The sequence below is a fragment of the Urocampus carinirostris genome, chromosome 14 (assembly GCF_059441175.1).
Source record: "Urocampus carinirostris isolate Australia breed hairy pipefish chromosome 14, RoL_Ucar_1.0, whole genome shotgun sequence".
NCBI lineage: Eukaryota > Metazoa > Chordata > Actinopteri > Syngnathiformes > Syngnathidae > Urocampus > Urocampus carinirostris.
The window spans coordinates 20,494,579-20,511,463 of NC_142362.1; the positions used below are offsets into that span (position 1 = coordinate 20,494,579).

At 39.2% G+C, this 16,885-nt stretch overlaps 1 protein-coding gene across 6 annotated transcripts in view; it reads right to left on the minus strand.

Moving 5' to 3' along the window:
- Positions 1-14,936, minus strand: part of LOC148352926 (PTB domain-containing engulfment adapter protein 1-like) — a 50,961-nt gene extending 36,025 nt beyond the window's left edge. For 4 of the 6 annotated variants that reach the window (XM_088353241.1, XM_088353239.1, XM_088353237.1 and 1 more), the window contains exon 1: positions 14,789-14,936. The gene's annotated coding sequence lies outside the window, so the exon portion shown is untranslated. The remainder of the gene's footprint in view (positions 1-14,788) is intronic. The other 2 variants (XM_088353242.1, XM_088353238.1) reach the window with 1 other exon arrangement.
- Positions 14,937-16,885: the final 1,949 nt, after the last annotated feature.

The following is a 16,885-nucleotide window of genomic DNA, read 5'->3' on the forward strand; positions in this document are numbered from 1 at the left end:
CAGGCCCATATATCTTCCCGATATCAGACGCAGCGTCCGAGCGCCACCAAAAAAAAAAAAACATCTAGTCCAATCTTGGTACTTTACAGCTCAAAAACAAAAATACAAGATGGAGTTGTCACTCTGGTCATCAAAAGCCTCCCAAAACAGATTTATGCTTGAAATACTGGAGAAGATTGGAGTATAAATGGACTGTGTGTTATATTTGACCACTAAAGGTTGCTGTTTTGTGTCATGCAACTGAAACATGTACTAAATAGAACAAGTAAAAACACAAACTATGGAGTGAACAAACTGCTTTTTGCTACTTATTTTTTGCCCAGCCTTTCTCAAAGAAATAGGATGAAAAGAAAAACAATAATAATTTAACAGAAAAAGAGAAAATTACATATAAAAGAGAAAAAGAGGACAATGATAAGGGTGAAAAAAGAAAATATATTTATGTACCGGAGCCATATGCCCCTAGTGGGAGTTGGCTAGAGTCGAGAACACAACATATTTTTTTTACTCTTTCTGGGAGATTGATACAGAGGAGGGGATTCCCAGCCCCCTCGCTCAACCCAACTGATGTGTTGCAACATCTCGTTGGGAGTCATTAGGTGACCAATGCCCGCAATTTCAACCCCTAATGACGAGCGCTAAGCAGGAAGGCAATGGGTACAAATTTTTGTGTAACAAATAAAAAACATGTATGACCCGGCCGAGGCTAGAACCAGCAACCTCCCAGTCTCGGGGCGGGCGCCCTATCCTCAATCACCTCCGATTCCCGAGCAATAAAGACGCCTTCAATCACGACGACAAGCCCGTACGTCTCAATGGAAGAAAATACAAAGAAAAAACAAATACAAAAAGAAACAAAAAATAAATAAATAAAAGAAAAGGTAAAATAGAACTTTCACTTCTGTTTTTTGTAGTTGATCATATAAAAGATTGTGAAAAAACAAAAATATATAACTCCCGGAAAAAAAAACATAAACCAGAAAAAAAGATTTTAAGAAATGAAAAATAATATTCTGAAAAATAAAGAAAACATTCATTAAAAAAACAGAAAAATAGTTGAAAAGACCTGGAAACATTTTTTTTCCAAAAATGATTTTGAAAACAAAAAATATATTTTAAAAACCTAAAAAAATATATTACAATTTCAAAATATAAGACAAAAATGTATTCTGAAATAACTGAAAAAATGTGATTCGACAAGGAGAATGACATTTTATACAATAAAACATCTCATCTCATCTCATTATCTGCACCGCTTATCCTCAGTAGGGTCGCGGTGGTGCTGGAGCCCATCCCAGCAATCATTGGGCAGTGGGCAGGGGACACCCTGAACTGGTTGCCAGCCAATCGCAGGGCACACAGGGACAGACAACTCGCTCGCTCATTCACACCTAGGGATAATTTGGACCGGCCAATCCACCTGAAATGCATGTCTTTGGAATGTGGGAGGAAACCGGAGTGCCCGGAGGAAACCCACGCAAGCACGGGGAGAACATACAAACTCCGCACAGGAACTCCAGCAGCTGGATTTGAACCCACACAGGAGGTTCCCAAGGCCGCACACGCTCTTACCACTGCGCCGACGTGCTGCCCTACAATAGGACATATTAATTCCAAAAAAACAGGAAAAATAGTTGAAAAGAACAGAGCAAAAATAAATCCCAAAAATAAAAAAGATTTCCAAAATACAAAATATATATGAATATTAAAAAATATAATTAAATAAATATTAATATTTTCACAAATAATTTATACTTTAATATTTTTAAAAGCAGAAAATAAGGATCTTTGCAGGTTAGTGTTATAGGGTACTGTGTGACAACCATGAAAACAAAGTTTAGGATTCACAGGAAGGCACACAAATTGCTATCTACTTGGGGCATGACAATCCTCACAAGTGGAAGTTTTAATATGAATCCACTGTTTCCTTCCACTTCTGAAACCACCTGCTACTCCACTCTACCAGCTCAAGTCACATCACACCAAACATGAATAAAATGCAGTTTTTATACATGTTAGTTACAATATACTATTTTGTTATTTTCTTCACGTTTATGTCTGCTGTACCGGGTTTACAAACTCATTAGCCTATTAGCTTATTACCATATGTCTCTATCCCCCGCTACACGGCAGTTTCACCTTAAAACACACACCGGATGATGTCGTATCATGCGGGTCTACTATACTGGAGTTTTGTGGATAATTTTTCAAAATAAAATGTTTTGATTTGCAAGTTTTGTGCAGCGATACTTTGAGGTGCTGGATCCGTCACGATAAAAATAAAAACATCCTCCCCAATGAAAGTGTGGCGGCAGAGGAGCTAATCGATGGAGTTGGATAGCGTCTGGGAGGCGGTTGTCATGGTGCCGGTGAGGCCGGCTGAGAGTTTATATTCCTTTTCTGTTTGGCAGCCGGGAGAAGACAATATTTATGAAGGAGAGATCGCTTGGGGGGAAAAACAGATGCCGAAAAAAGGGACGTCAGGAAAACAAATGACCCGGTTAAAGTATTTTTCTGGGTCTGCCTGATATTCCTGCACAACTCACCTCATTTTTGTTTTTGTTTTTTTTTTATTAATTAATTCCCTTTCCATTTTTATACACAAATTGTATCTTTTTATATTTTGTATGTACAGTATTAACCTTTTAATACATTTATATGTATCTTTGTTGTTATTTATTTCTATTTATTTAATTTTATCGATTATTTTAGTATCAATATTGTATTTTATTATTATTATTATTATATTATATAATATATTATATCATTATTATTATTATTATTATTATTTTATACCATTATTTCTTAATATTCCATTTAAATATTTGTTTATTATTATTATTATTATATTTCATAATTGTATTTAAATAATATAGTCTATTATTGTTTTGTTATTTTCATTATTATTACATAATTTTATTTAATTACATATTTAGATTTTAAGTTTATTATTTTTGTTTTTTATTCTTTTTATTTTTTATTTTGATATATTTGGGGGGGATTTTTTTGCCCTGTTATTTTCGTTTTTTTTATGTACTTATTTATATGTCATTATGTTTTATTATCAAATTTCAATATTTTTTATTATTTTATTTTTTTTATCTTTGTTTTCCATTTATTTTATTTTGTAAATTAATTTACTTGTTATGATTGTATATTTCTTATTTGATCGTTTTTTGTTTTTATGCTTATAAATTAATTTTGGTAGTTTTATTTTGCTGTAATATCATTCTGTCTTATTTTTGGTTTAATTATTTTTATATTTCAATAGTTTCTATTTTTACTGTGACTGTACTTGCCCAGGACACACCATAGGAAATCCTTGTAAATTCCAATACAGCACAATCGTTTTTCCCAAATATCGCATCCACTGCGGGCAGCACAGCGGCGCAGTGGTTAGCGCGTGTGCAGCACAGTTCTAAGGTCTTGGGAACCTCCTGTGTGAGTTCAAAACCAGCTACCGGACTTTTTGTGCAGAGTTTGTATGTTCTCCCCGTGCTTGCGTGGGTTTCATCCGGGCACTCCGGTTTCCTCCCACATTCCAAAGACATGCATTTCAGGTGGATTGGCCGGACAAATTGTCCGTAGGTGAGAATGAGCGAGTGAGTTGTCTGTCCCTGTGTGCCCTGCGATTGGCTGGCAACCAGTTCAGGGTGTCCCCTGCCCACTGCCCAATGATTGCTGGGATGGGCTCCAGCACCCCCGCGACCCTACTGAGGATAAGCGGTGCAACTAATGAGATGAGATGAGATCGCATCCACTGCGAGATGTTAATTTACCGATAAATGGACACAGCGTCGCATTGTTGTCCCGACACAAGGCCGTCCTTCATACAAGCGGGACAAAAGAATCGGAGAAGTGGAAAGAACGGGGCGCTCTACTTTTCTAAGCAATCGCCTGGCTCCCCTGACCTACTGTCTGAACAAAAAATGACGAAAATTGTGTTCCTTCTAGGTCTCAATTATTAGTTTTAACTGCGACTTTAGGAAATTGAAGATTTATAATTGTGTTTCTCGATTTAAAATAATTGCCCGGAATGGCATATAAGATCGAGTTATTCATTTTTGGCTATGAAGCCCTACTTTTGGATTGGATTCAGTCTAGCTGGACTGATCTACTGTCTGACCAACAGATGACAAATATTGTGTCAAGAAAAACAATTCATCGAAAATTTGTCTCTAGAACCTCAGATTAATTGAAGATTTTTTTTAACGTCATTCATTTGTTAGTTTTCTTCAAAGTCATTCTAGGTTTTATTTTATTATTTTAAGCTAGGGCTTTAAAAAAAAATACGTTTTAAAATTGTGTTACTCGATTTGAAATAATAATCGCCCAGTATGGCATATAAAATCGAGTTATTCATTTTGCTCTATAAAACTCTACTTTTTGATTGGATTCAGTCTAGCTGGACTAACCTACTGTCTGACCAAAAAATGACAAACATCGTGTTTACGCAAGAAAAACGATTAATCAAAAGTTCATCTCCAGATCCTTGGATTAATATATCTATTTTTTATGTCCTTCTTTATAAGTTTTCTTCAAATTCCTTCTAGGTTTTATTTTATTAAGTTTATCTAGGTTTTGTTAAAAAAAATAAGATTTATAATTGTGTTACTCGATTTAAAATCTGAATCGCCAAGAATGGCATTGTCATGATTACTGATGTGAATCACTTCTGCCCGCTCATTTTGCGCCAACCGCTGCGGACTGATTGGCTCCCTGTCCCTATTTAAACCCAGTCCTGTTAATCCCCTTTTGTCAGTCCGTCTGCGAACCTCAGTGTATACAAGGCAAGCCTTTTTCGACCCTGACTCCCACCTGTGCCATTTTCTGTCCCGTCTGTCTCGGGCTACGACCTGTTTTGATCCTGACCACGTCTGCTCTCCCGTCCCGACTTACGACCTCTTTTTGTCCCCGACTACGTCTGCTCTCCCGTCCCGGCTTACGACCTCTTTTTGTCACCGACTACGTCTACGCTCCCGTTCTGGCTTACGACTCGTTTCCGACCCCGACCACGCCTTGCTCTCCGAGTCCCGGCTACCAACCTTTTTTTTCGTCCCTGACACCGCCATTGCTTGCTACGGAAGTGGATCTTATCTTATCTTAAATCTGTATCGCCAAGAATGGCATATATAATCGAGTTGTTCGTTTTGGGCTACAAAGCCCAACTTTTAAATCGGATTCAACTTAACTGGACTATCTGAAAGAAATGACAAACATCGTGTTTACGCAAGACAACGATTCATTGAAAATTTGTCTCCAGAAGCATGGATTAATAGAACATTTGTTTAAACGTCCTTTGTCTAATAGTTGTCATCAAAGTCCTTCTAGGTTTTATTGTATAAGTTTTAGCATTGGCCTTAAAAAAATAGGATTCGATTTAGTGTAGCTCGACGGACCTACTCTTTGCTTATATCCGCATCGAAAAATGACAAACTTTCTGTTTGCACAAAAAACGATTAATCAGAAATCCATCCATGCATTATTCGCACCGCTTATCCTCAGTAGGGTCGTGGGGGTGTTGGAGCCCATTCCAGCCATCTTAAGGCAGTGGGCAGGGTTTTAATCGGAAATTCTTTTTAAAATGTTTTAATAATGCATGACTTTCTTTTTACTGTTTTTTATTAGTGTTTTTCTACACTCATTCTATTTTTAACTTAGTTTTGGCGTGAACCTTTACATATTTGCTGATTTTGAAATTTGGTGACTCTATCTTAAAATTAGAATTGCCCAAAATGGCATTTAATACCAAGTTACAGACGCTCCCTTACTAACATTCGAGTTACGAATAATGGTAGATATGATCATTTTTTTCGGGATGTCGAAAAACATCCGCACATTGCTGTAAGAAAGAATTTGTATTGTGTGCACCTTTTTCCGAGTACAGGATATTACTGTAGTGCTTTTTTCCGCTGCTACCGGCGTGTGGTGGCGCTGTGAGAGGTCACCCATCATCCACCCCGAAGACTAAATCTGCTGTAAACATACTGGTCTGAATCGCCAGCGTGCTCAGAATTTTGACATTTTCATTGTTTAATATATCGTACATCTATTCAATATGGTTGATGTCAAGTGTAAAGAAGAGGCGAACTGTTTCATTTGAAATGAAAGTGGATTAAGGAAGCTTGATGCAGTTGAGAAAATAATTGGATTGCTTTTTTTCAGCCACTTTCAACCACGTAGGAGGAAGTAGCCTAACTCTTGAAGCTCATCTTCCAAAAGTAAGTTAAACTTGACTTTATTTATCTTTATAGAGCATATTATTTTATGAAATGTTTATTTTTTTAGTGCACAACAATACAAGTTACTTAAACAAGCCCTAAACATAATTATATAAACTTTAAACATACAAAAAATAGCACTGAAGCAACTTACAAACAAATTCAACTTACACACGATCGTCCTCGTTCAGCGTCTTATTTATTTAGATCTATATCAGAAAGCCCTAGCCTTAGATTGGATTCAGTTCAGCTGCACTGACCTACTTTCTGCTTTGATCTGCATAGAAAAACGACAAACTTCCCGTTTACACAAAAACACAAAAAATTATTTGGGAAATTCTTCCCCAAAATGATGTAATAATCTATGAATTTTTTGTAACCTTTTTTAAAGTTTTTTTTTAAACCTTTATTTTTAGCTAAATTTTGGCTGGTGCCTTTATAAATGTAATGGTTTAAAATTTTATCACCCGATCTATAATCGTAATCGCCCGAAATGGCCTCCAAAATCCATCCATCCATCCATTATCTGCACTGCTTATCCTCAGTAGGGTCGCGGGGAAGCTGGAGCCAATCCCAGACTTCTTCGGGCAGTGGACAGGGGACATCCTAAACTGGTTGCCAGCACGTCGCAGGGCACACAGAGACAACTCACTCGCTCATTCACAACTAGGGACAATTTAGGACCGGACAATTAACATGACATGCATGTTTTGGAATGTGGGTGGACTGCCCGGAGGAAACCCACAAAGGTACAGAAAGGCGGTCTCATCACCTCAGAACTGTGCTCCGGACACGCTAACTGCGCTGCCTCCAAAATTGCGTTATTAATTTTAAGCTTAATCATAAAAACTAGTTTTGGATTAGAGTCACTCTAGCTGGACTGACTTATTGTCTTCTTTGATCTGCATCGAATATGACAAACCTTCTATTTACACAAAAAAAAATATCGAAGACTCTTTTCGAAACCATTGGAATAATTAACCATTTTTAAAAATGTGTCTTTTTCATAGTTTTCTTCATAGTACTTTTAGGTATTAGTTTGGGTTCTTGCCTTCAAAAATTTGAATGTCAAGAACCGGAACAGGAGGAGAACCCAAATGTGTGATGTTTCTCACACAAGCTTTTATTTTATGGGAAATGGGGCAGCCATGCACGTTAACCCAAACGCCAGTGATTTGGCGATCGTTGTGTGGAAGACGTAAGGCAGCTGTCTGGTGTGGAATGACAGGAAGCCAGAGGCTGACGAGATCGATACCAATGGCACGAGCAGATATCGGACAGATGGGGTTGATACCAGACAGGACGGGACAGACAGGATTGATATCAAAACTGGATATCGAAATTAAACAGGACCTAGATGGGAACGAAACTGGAGATCGATATTAAAGAGGACAAAATAGACGGGAACAATACCAGGCAGGAAACACAAGCAGGAAACCAGACATAGTCTTAAACCCACGTTTTGCTGGTGCAGAGGATCATTGACGGACTGACAAAGGGTGAGTGAGCTTAAATAGAAGGGAGGCCAATCTGTCAATAAGCCGCAGCTGGCGCCACACGGGCGTGGCCAATTGGGCGCCACGGCAACCGTGACAGTGAAACTTTGTTACTTGATTGAAAATCGTATTCTCCCGCATATAATCGAGGAATTCATTTTGGGATGTATCATAAAGAGAAGTGGTTTAGGCGTGAAAACTCAGGATGATGTCAAAGGAGGGACACGATTGTTGACTACTCAAGCAGCATCCATATTTGTACTTGTAGTTTTTGGGACGCAAAATGTTTCACTTTTCATTCGTAGTTTTGCATGTGCCTTTTCCCAAATTTGCCTGTAAAAAAATCTAAACTAAAGACTGAATTTTAAACCAGGTCAACCCCCCGAAACTGCTCAGCCCTCAGAAATCCTAATGGGCCCACTTTTTCTGCCCATTCAGACAATCAGCATTTTCTTTTTGAGTGTCCTCAGACATTTCACTCTCTTTGATGAACTCCGCCGTGGCCAAGCCGCCTTAATAATTCTTTTTAATCGAGTTTGGGCCCCCAAGAAAAAACATGAACAGAGCTCCTTAGGAAGCTCCACCCACTCCATTTTCTTCCGTCTTCTGTAATGATTGTCAGAAGGTTCATGTATTGCTGGGTGAATAAAGACTGAAATCGGTGACAATTCCTTTCGTTTGAGAACGATTATTGAAAAAAGGAAGGTCATTGAAACATTTGAAAACAATAATAGTATAAACAATGAGACACATGGCTCATATCATCAGAAAAGATAAAACTAGGGGTCTGTGATATCAATTAAAATGAATTATTCGACTCTAGATGCCATTCTGAATAATTACAATTAAAAAAGGAAGAGATTATTTATTTAGCCTGGCCTGAGAACACCACTGAAACCTCTCAGATGTGCCGTGTGAAGTGGCTGGGGATCAGTAGGTGTTCCGACAATGTCCAATCACCAAGAGAGAACAGGGACAAATCAACACACTCTGGGGAAACAATCTGTCTGGCCTGGCCTGGGAATGCCTTTGGAAACTGTTGGATGAGCTGGGTGAAGTGGTTTGGGGTCAGGTGGTGTCACACATGCAGGAACCACCAGGGGACAATCCAAGACACGCTGAAGAGACAACATGTCTATCCCTGTCGAGGAACTCCTTGAGATCCTTCTGCTGGACAAAGTGGCTAAGGATAAAGTGGTGTTCCGGGCATGTCCCACAGGAAGAAGGGCCTGGGGACGACCCAGGATACTCTGTAGGGGCTACATATATCTAAACTGACCGGGAAACACACCCAAGATCCCGTCAGATAGACCTTAACAAAGTGGATGGGGAAAATAAAGTGTTTTGAATCAGTCCCACTTGAAGGAGTCCCCTGGGATGACCCAGTATACTCTGTAGAGAATATATAGACTGACCTGGGAACACACCCGAAACCCCATCAGATGACTTGGACAAAGTGGCTTGGGAGAACAAAGCGTTCTGGACATGTTCCACGGACAGGTATCCCTTGGGATGACCCAGGATACTCTGTGGAGACTTAATCTCTAGGTTGGACTGGGAAAACCCTTTAGGATCCCACTGGAAGAGCTGAATGAAGCGGCTTGGAGTCAGGAGATGTTCCAGGTATGTCCCAGGAGGCCCTGGGGACAACCTAGGATACTCTGTAAAGCAGAGGTTTCCTGGGAGGCACCTGTGGCCACCAAGTAGCCGCCTGAGAGCGCCTGAGTAGCCCGTGGACAGGTTATGAAAATAACTTACCAGTAATAGGTCATTGTACTTTTCTAGGAAATTTAATTTCTAAATGTCATGATGCTTAAGTGGTTGACTGAGCTTATTTTAATTCTAATAATTACATCCTGGTAATAACATAGTAACCACATAGTAATAACATACATTTTTTTAAGGAATGTGTATACAACTGGTAGTCCTTCAAGCTATATATCTGTGATAGACTGGGATAAAAACTCTAGGGAATCCTTCTGGATGAGCTGGACAAAGTGGCTGGGGAGAGCAAAGGGTTCTGGGCATGTGCAACCTGCATTTTTTGCATCATCTTCTTAGTTGTGGTTCCAATAGATCAATTTGATCTCTACAATAAGCCCCACGCATGCTGACACGGCCTTTTTCATTTCCCCCTTTTTGCATGCACGTCAATCAATATCTCAACTCGTATTTCATGCTCTCGTAATGAATTCCTTGGCAGGACGAGTGCTTGTAAACGTCAATCGAGAGCGGGAAAGCCGGACCCAGTCCAGCCTGGGATGGGGGCCAATACCATCTTGGAGGGGGGAGTTCATCCGTCACCGTCGCCGATGACGAATAGCCTAAGCTAGCCCAACATGTTTTGGGACTCCCACAGGCTGGTTTTGATGAAGTGGCGCTCGGGATCAGATCCAGCTTGCAAAAAAAGATCAACCTGGGGTAGAAACGCAACCTCAACTGAAGCGGAAGTCTTACCAAAATTGTAAAACCATAATTTGACTGCAAGACCACCTAAATGTCATAAGGACTATAGGTTACCACAATGAAATCTAAACCTAAGCCAAACCATGTTGTAACTTTAAAAAAGGGGTCTACCCGCATTAAAACCACAAAAATATCCTATTATGGGAAAAATGTTGGTCAAAATTTTGAAAAGAGTCCTTAGAAGGTCTCAAATACAAACACACACACATGCTTTAATATATAGACTTGTGGGAACATTCTTTGATATAATGCATTTCCTACCCCTTGACTCTAACCCTTAACCCTTATTTAACTCTTAACCTCAAAATCCGACTCAAACCATAACTCTAAAGTGACATTTTAACTACAAAAAAATTGTCCTAGTAACGAACAAAAATTGGCTTCCACAATGAAACCTAACTATGAACCCAACCACAACCAAAGTTACCTTAAAAACATGTTTTAACTCTGAAAAAGAGTTCAAGACACATTGAGTGTCACGACCAGAAGGGAATCAGGACCCAAATGCCTAGCGTTAACAACAAGTTTAGTGAATACAAAGAGAAAGGGCAGCGGCCGCGATCCGGTGCTCGCTGGATGCGGGTAGCAAGCCGCTCACGCAATCGGATCGTGATCTGAATACGGAAGTGGATCTTCCACAGCGGGAGATGGTGGTGTCAAGGACCGAAAATCAGGTCGATAGCCAGGACAGAAGAGCAAAAACTTGGTCGGGATCAAAAACGGGTCATAACCCGGGAAGGGAGAGGAGACGTAGTCGGGATCAAAAATGAGTCGTAGCCAGAGACAAACGGGGAGATCAGGAACGGACAGGTGGAAAAACGGGTGCAAAAACGGGACAGGCGGGAGTCAGGGTCAAAAAAAGGCTTGCCTTGTAACAACAGAGGCTCGCTGGCGGACTGACAACCGGAGAGTGAAAGGACTGGGCTTAAAAAGGGACATGGAACCAATCAGATAGCCCGCAGCGGCTGGCGCCAAATGAGCGGGCATAGGTGATCCAAATCAGTAATCATGACATTAAGATCAATAAAACATCCCTAGAAGATTAATTTGTCCCATAAATGATGGCAAAAATCTGTAAAATGGTCCTTAGAAGGTCTCAAAAAGCCTAACACCCTTACCTTAACCAAAATCTAACTCAAATGTGCATTTAAATTGTAACACGTTTCAACTCTAAAATAGGGGTCCTGCCACATTATGACTAGGAAACTGTTTTTATGTGGGACAATTGTCCCTAATATAATAATAAAAATCATGAAAAGGGTTCTAAAAAGCTATTAAAGACCCTAGCCCTAACCCCTAACACTTACCTCAACCAATATACTTCCTAAAATGTTGACTCAAAAAAACATGTTTTCAACTATAATAAAGGTTTTAGACACATTAAGACCAGTAAAAAAAAGTGAGGAATCAACACAACCCAAAAGATCATCAGCTGCTCTTTGCCCAGTCTAGTAGACATTGCCTGCTTGTGATATCATAGCAGAGCCATTAACATTATAAAAGACAATTCCCACCCTGGCCACCACTTCTATGACTTGTTGCCCTCTGGTAAGCACTACAGATCCCTCAAAACTAGGACCATCAGGCTCATAGACAGCTTCTTCCCCAGGGCCATCACAACCCTAAACAAACGCACACATTGTGGAAACATATCTTGCAATAATTTTGGGTTTATTTCTCTTTTTGTTGTTGACAAACGAAACAGTGAAAAATATGTACCATTGCACAAACTGGTGAGAGAAAAAATAATAACTATACCTTGTGAATTACATGTTGTTTCTTCAAATTGCTAAAAGTTATTGCGCTTGTTTTAATAGTGCTGTTCTTCTTCATTACATTGTTATTATTACAATTTCGGCCAGTTTTTCTATAGCACTATGTTGTAACTACTATTTTTGCCTCTTAATACTGATAGTCTTTTATTTTCTCTTCAAAGTCTTTATGTTACATGTTTCCCCCTGGAGTGACCGTACTAATCTTGTTGCATACAATGTTTCACAACGTTCAAATGTATGACAATAAAACAAAAATGTCTATTCTAATTCTAATTCAGGGATGTCAAACTCATTTTAACTCGGGGGCCACACGATAGAACAAACATTCTGCTAAATTAAAGAGAAAGAAAAAGAGATAAAGAAATAAGAGAAAGAGGGCGGGACAAAGATAGAAAAAGAGACAGAGGGAGAGAGCGTGAGAAACATAAGAGAAAAAGTCATGAGAGAGGGGTAAAAGAATGGGAGAGGAAGAAAGAAATCCAAAGAGAAATAGAAAGACAGAAGGAGAGAAAAGAGAAAAGAAAGTGCAAAGGGTATGAAGAGAGAAAGAGACAGAAGGAGAAAAGGGGTGGAAAAGAGTAAGACAGAGAGAGACAGAGAGAGAGAAATGGGTGGAAAAGATAGAGAGAGAGACAGAGAGAGAGACAGAGAGAGAGAGAGAGAGAGAGAAAGAAATACAAGTACAGTGTATCTGTGAGAGGCACCTGGCTTTGGCAATATCAAGTGGACATATTTCAACCTGCAGCTTGTTTTTCTCTTGCGCTTCTCTGAGTGTTGTCTCGCGGGCCAGATTCAATCCTTTAGCGGGCCTGATCTGGCCCGCGGGCCGCCTGTTTGACACATGTGTTCTAATTAGTGAAACTGTGGTCTTGATCGCTCATCCATCACTTCTATTCCGCCTGAGCCTTACTTTGAACGGCTGGTTCACACCAAAGTCCAGCGGTTGAAGTTCCACACTTCAACTTTTGGCATTCTCATGGTGTTGTCTATTACGTCCGCCTTACTACACACATAGGGCGCACCATCACCAGCTCAGTAGCCTAGATGGTAAGGCGCCCGCTTTGAGACTGGGAGGTCGGTGGTTCGCGCCCCGGCCGAGTCATTCCTAAGACTTAAAAAGTGGTCGGCGGCGCCCTCTGTTGGCTGCGGCTGCATCGGCTCGCTACAACGGGTCAGGTGCAATCGACATTTCGTTCTGTGTACATTGTTACACAGAATGACAATACAAGGAAATTATTATTATTATTATTATTATTATTAATAGAAAACCTAAGACTCTAATGTCCGCCGTATGGTATTGTAAATACGGTAAACATATACAAGGTTGCTGATGTAAACAATTTGACACGCCTCCGTTTGCTACGATGAGCTCTGTCAATCCTTTGAAATGCATATTTAGGACATTACACCAGAATATTCATTTCAGAAAAACAAGAGTGGCCTCATTCCACCAGGATGGGGGCCAGCACAGTCCCTTCAAGGGATAAACATTAGGGAGATGGATTTGTAAAGAGATTTCAGGATTAGAATGATCAGAATTGCAATTATAAAGACTTAGTTATCACATCAGTAAAGAACCATATACATATATATAGATATATATCCATTCATCCATTATCTGCGTCACTTATCCTCACTAGGGTCGCAGGGATGCTGGAGCCTACCCCGAGCCATCTTCGGGCAGTGGGCAGGGGACACCCTGCGCACACAGTTAGACAACTCACTCGCTCATCCACACCTAGGGCAAATTTGGACCGGCCAATTAAACTGACATGCATGTTTTAAAAATGTGGGAGGAAACCAAAGTGCCCGGAGGAAACATATGCAGGTGTGAACAGGCAAACTCCTCAAGGGGGAGGCTGCAGTAACTGGAATATATATAGGATAAGCGGTGCAGCTGATGAGATGAGATATATATATATCTCATTAGCCGTACCGCTTATCCTCATTAGGGTCGCGGGAGGGCTGGAGCCCATCCCAGCCATTTCCAGGCAGTGAGCAGGGGACACCCTGAACTGGTTGCCAGCTAATCGCAGGGCACACAGGGACAGACAACTCATTCGCTCATTCACACCTAGAGACAATTTGGACCGGCCAATTCACCTGAAATGCATGTTTTTGGAACGTGGGAGGAAACCGGAGTGCCCGGAGGAAACTCACGCAAGCACGGGGAGAACATACAAACTCCGCACAGGAAGTCTGGAGCTGGATTTGAACCCACGACAGGTTCCCATGACATGAACTGTGCCGCACAAGCGCTAACCACTGCGCTGCCGTGCTGCCTATATATATATATATATATATATATATATATATATATATATACACACATACTGTAATTGTGTAATATATTTTCATAATATCTTAAATGTTATCATTTTTTTTCAGTTTTTCATTAATACTCTTTTCTTTTTTCTGAAAAGACAAATTTTTATCTTAAATTCATGTATATTTCACAAGTCATCTTATTTTTTTTTGTATGTTGTATATTTTCTTGCCTGTGAGCAATGGCGAGGATGGAATATGAAATAAGAAATATGCATGAATGGGAGGGTGGATTACACTAAATGTTCTAATATATTATTATTACCGAGACTCGCTTTGCAGATGCTCCAAAAACAATCGGAAAAAGGAAGCCGTATTTGGGGCAAAAGTGCAGCTCAGACTTGCGCAACAAAGTTTGGTGGTGGGGGCCGTTACAACTCCTCAAAAATACAGCTCGCAAACAAAAATTACACCTCCAAAACCTTTGCTCCATAAACGCCACACGCAACTTTTGGAACCATTTTATTTCAATGCAATTGAAAGCGACGCTGTCGTTTTGACTTACCGTTCGGGAATCCAAATCCAAGCGAACCTCTCTTCTTCGGTTCGCTCCGGGTACATCCAACCCACAGTCTGACAAGTCTCTCTCCTCCTCTTCTTTCTATTTTCTCCTCCCTTCTTTTTCCCTCACTTTCTCTCTTCCTCTCTGTGAGGGATGTGTCTTTCGCGAACAAAACGAGGTATCGAGCTGGCTCCTGGAGGTGACAGGCAGGAACCTGCTCCCTTCTGACGCTTTTTCTTTAGTGATTGCTCAATATGCATTTTTCCAGGAACTCATGTTGATGACTCTAAATTTGTTGTTTTAATTGACCATGATTTTATTTATATATATATATATATATATATATATATATATATATATATATATATATATATATATATATATATATATATATATATATATATATATATATATATATATATATATATATATATATATATATATATATATATATATATATATATATAAAGAAAAAAAATACCAAGAAAAACCCAAAATATGGGAAAGACACACATTTAAAAAAACGTCAAATAATGACCAAAAAAACCCACAATAAAAGGACCGAAAATCTGCCCGAGAAACAATAGAAAATGGACCAAAAAAGCAACAAAAACTGACCAGGAAAAAAACAAAATATGCCTAAACAAAATCTGACAGAAATGAACAAAAATTGACAAGGAACCCACCAAAATATGACAGGAAACAACCTGAAAAACGAAACAAAAATGTAAAACTAGCAAAAATTGACCGGGGAAACGACCAAAGTCTGATAGAGAATGATGTGATTCCCCCCCCCATACAAAAAAAATGTAAATAATAAAAAAGACGATAAAACATGTCAAGGAACGACCCTAAAAATGAAAAAAATGCCCCCCAACAAAAAGCAAATATGACAAGAAACAACCAAAAACTACTTCCCCTCCTTTCCCCTCGCTTTTTTGTCTTTCCTTCATTTTTTCCTTTGCTTAGCTTTTTATTCGTATTTTCCTGCCTTCTTTTTCTTCTTTCTTCTTGTATTTTCTAAATTTTATTTTTCTTACTTTATTTAGTTTGGTGTTCATTGTCTTTTTTGCTTCATTGGTTCCCATTTTAAGCTATTTTGTGCATCATGTCACGTAATAATTGTTAATATATGGATTAAAGTAACAAAAACAATCTGATGAGCCGTATGGGAGCCGAAAGAGTCGGCCCTGTTTTCAGTGAGCCGTGCTAAAAAAGCCCATTCTCCAAAATGTGTCGGAATTCCGACCATTAGTCAATGGCGCTCGGCAGACTTGAAGAAAATATGCGCATGCGTAGTCAGACCGCCCGGAAGAAAATAAAACTTGCTGCTTTTTGAAATTGCAACGATATTTTGAAGCAAACTTTAAAAATTATAATAAAAATAATTTTGTTTAGTTGGTTTATAAGTTGAATTTATTATGCATTGTATTCCATTAACCATCTGAATCTCGAGAAAATTAATCTAGAAGCTTCCCCTTGCAGTTAAAGAATGCCAACAAGTTGTTTTTTTTTAAACATTTTTATTGGATTAATATTCTTGGAAAAATAACTTTTTTGATCAGTTACTTTTATATTTTATTGCATTTGAAATTTGTCGTTCACGCTCTCCTCTTGACGTCATTGGCTCGCAAAATACTTGAATAATAAATGCGCATGCGCGGTTGTACTGTCCGAATTAAGGCAACCTGCTGCCATGAGTATTATACCGTAATTGCGAAGAAGTTTGAAGCGAATTTTCACATAAATAATGCAATTATGATTAAGTGGCGTATTTTTACTTAGTTGGTCGATTTCCTGAGGCACATTAACCACTCAAGATGGTAATATGGAAGTGATTCTCATTATAGGTATATATAAAAAAATGACATTTGAATAATTATAAAACATTTTTAACTATTAATATATATCATTATTTTTTTATGTTTTTAAGATTTGGTTTTATATATTTTTTGCTGGGCAGCACGGCAGTGCAGTGGTTAGCGGCACAGTTCTGAGGACATGAGATCGAACCTCCCTGTGTGCGGTTTGAATGTTCTCCCTGTGCTTGCGTGGGTTTCCTCCGGGCACTCCAGTTTCCTCCCTCATTCCACACAGGGA